Raw genomic sequence first — 2,989 nt, forward strand, 5'->3', positions numbered from 1 at the left:
ACTGAATTTCAAAACAAGTAACCTAACAAAATACTTTTTCTTTACTTATCAATGTATTTGTTATGATTTATAAATGTTTAACAGTTCACATCAACATATGCATGGAATCAGTTGCCTACAGCTCACTCTTCTGCCCTTGGTCCCAGGGCAATCTCCTCTCATGGTAAGGCTTAAATAGGTTTCTGTGAGGTGTTCCCTCCTAGTTCTATGTTTTTAACCCTGTTCTTCTCTCTCGTTTGTATTTAGTCCATTTATTCAAAGTTTCTCTACTTGCATGTCCCACTGGTATTTCAAACCCAACACATCCCAAATTAAAATCCTCTTTCCTTCCATACCCATTTCTATACCACTGCATCCTCTTCCCACAAATAACACCACCTCACTCAATAATACGCCAGAAACTGGAGAGTCCTCTTAGACCCCCCCTTTTCTCTCTCCTCTCCACATTCAGTCACTAAGTCCTGTCAATTCCACTCAAAGGTATCAATATGTCTCACATCCATTTCTTTCTCTTATTCCCCACATTACTGCCTCAGTGCATATCCTTATAGCTTCCTGTGCAAAGGACTGAAATTATCTCCTTATCAGTCTCTCTGTTACCAGTGCTCCTCACCATCCACCTTCCTACACACATGCCTCCACCCATCCTCCTGATCTCTTCCACAGGTCTTTAGAAAATACACATCTGCTCATGTGAAATGTGACCACCATCCTTGCCACTGCTAAATTCCTCAGGATTCTTTGTAAGTTATCATAATAACTAAAGCCCTTCATGAACCTGCTCTGACCTGCCTGTCTCTGCAACATCATCCTTGCCACTTCCTCTCAGGAGTCCTAACCCTTGAGTGGAGGGAATTCCTCCTATATCCTTAAATAAGTCACATTTTCAAGCTTCTGTGACTTTGCAAGTACCGTTTCCTGTGCCAGCAATGCCCTATTTACCTTTTTACCAGGTCAACATGTTTCAAGACTTGGTTGTCATATCAACCATGGGGAAAACTTGGGTAACTTCCCTGAACCCTTCCTTAGCCCCCACCCCTGATACTTTGATACCTTTCCTCTGCCATACTTAGTACATCTCTACCATACTCTATTATAATTATCTGTTTACTTGTGAGTCCCACTAAATTATAAACATCTTGGGGACAGGAACTAGTGCCCTATCTCATGTCTGGCACAATACTTTGCCTAATGAATTTTTTTTTCAGACAGCCAAGAAGTAGGGTTTTTTGTGTGCACACAAGTCAGTTCAGGGCAGTTCTAATAAAGCTGTCACATTTACAGGGCCCACCACTTGTCCAAGAGGTCAACACTGGGCATGTATTTGACCCTACAACCATCCAGGATGAGGTGCTTCTCAGCCACCATGTCTTCAAATTTATCCACATTAAACTAGGTAAAGCCCTACTTCTTGGAGATATGGATATTCTGGTAGCCAGGGAACTTGAACATGGTCCTGCATAGTGCCTCAATAACATGTTCCTTGTTCTGAATTTTGGGGAAGAGGGACACGATGACTTGGCTGATGTGGACCCTGGATACTGTGTCCTGGATCTTTCCAATGGTACCTCACATGCCTTTCTGGGTCCTAGATTGGGAACAGCATGTGGTCAGACGTGATCATCAACAGGAAAGGGCTGTCTCCAAGGTCCCTTAGGGCAACCCATTCAAGCAATAGACTGTGTATATTACCATGGAAGCAGCTGTCTGTACACACCCTAATGAGTATTTTGTGAATGAATTTATCAGAATTCTTTGGGTGGAGTAGGTTTTTCCAGTTTCCCCAAAATGCATAATGGGCATACCACATGCTAGGAGCAGAGAACTGAGGGCTTTCAAGGCAGCCACCTTCCATCAGGGCTTCATGAAAGGTACTAGTTTACCAGAACCTGCATAACACCACCACCCCAATATTCCATCACTCCAATATTTAGGTGGACAACTGCAGAGCGCAATCTGGTCTTTGCAGTTTAGTGTTCACAAGGCCAATCTTCTCTCACCTTTCCATGAGATGATACTACACATCAAAGCCAACAGAAAAAATAGAAAAGAAAAAAAAAAGCCAAAGGAGGCCCCAAGAATAATAATTCAAAGTTTGGGGGAACTGTACGGGGAGACTGACATTTCCTCTCATGGTTAGATATTTGTTGAACCACCAGGTATAATAGCAGTTAGGGAAAGTACACTAGGGAGAGATGATGAGCTGAAATACCAGGCCAAAAGATAGCCCAGATCTTTCCCACAAGATCCTGCTTCCTGAAGTCCTAGATCACTTCTACCCACAGACCACAGATATGAAAGCCATGGAGGGTAGATGACAGTGATACTAAGAGAAGAGCACCTCAGGGGAATGCTGTGTGATGGTGCTGCTGGGGGATAGTCAGATGATGCCATGGAACCTCGTAGGGTGCTTAGGAAAGCTGGTCCCAGCTGTCTACATCAAGACAGGGGCTTGAGCAGTGGCTGCTTATGACCATCAGAGAGGGGACAGAAAACCTTACCATGTTTTCTCTCCAGTCAGCTCCAACCCTAGAAGGTAGGTTTGAAGGGCATCGGGTTGTGGGGGTGGATCCACAAAGTTAGTCCATAATGGTGAAGGAGGAGCTTGGAATTAAATCTGAAATTTAAGTTCTTAAATAAACATAATGAACCTTCAAACATTTTGAAATATAACTTTTTAAACTTTTTTTATTTTTAAAGAAGATTTGGATTATATAAATGTTACATCAAAAATGTAGGAGATTCCCATATACCCCTCTCCCTACCCCTCTCACACTTTCCCCCATTAACAACATCTTTCATTAGTGTGGTACATTTGTTACTATTGATGAACACATATTGAAGCATTGCTACTAAACATGGCCTATAGTTTACATTATAGTTTACACTTTGCACCATACAATTTTATAGGTTTTGACAAAATGTAAAATATTTCAAAATGTACAATGATGGATACCGGCCATTACACATTTTGAAATATAACCTTTTG

General features: G+C 41.9%; 1 non-coding gene across 1 annotated transcript; it reads right to left on the minus strand.

The window, feature by feature from the left end:
* Positions 1-1,635: 1,635 nt before the first annotated feature.
* On the minus strand, positions 1,636-1,765 carry LOC111763382 (small nucleolar RNA SNORA70). Its single transcript, XR_002796257.1, has one exon. It is a non-coding gene; the product is annotated as a small nucleolar RNA SNORA70 (small nucleolar RNA).
* Between the last annotated feature and the right edge of the window lie 1,224 nt (positions 1,766-2,989).

The sequence above is a fragment of the Dasypus novemcinctus genome, chromosome 3, assembly GCF_030445035.2.
Source record: "Dasypus novemcinctus isolate mDasNov1 chromosome 3, mDasNov1.1.hap2, whole genome shotgun sequence".
NCBI lineage: Eukaryota > Metazoa > Chordata > Mammalia > Cingulata > Dasypodidae > Dasypus > Dasypus novemcinctus.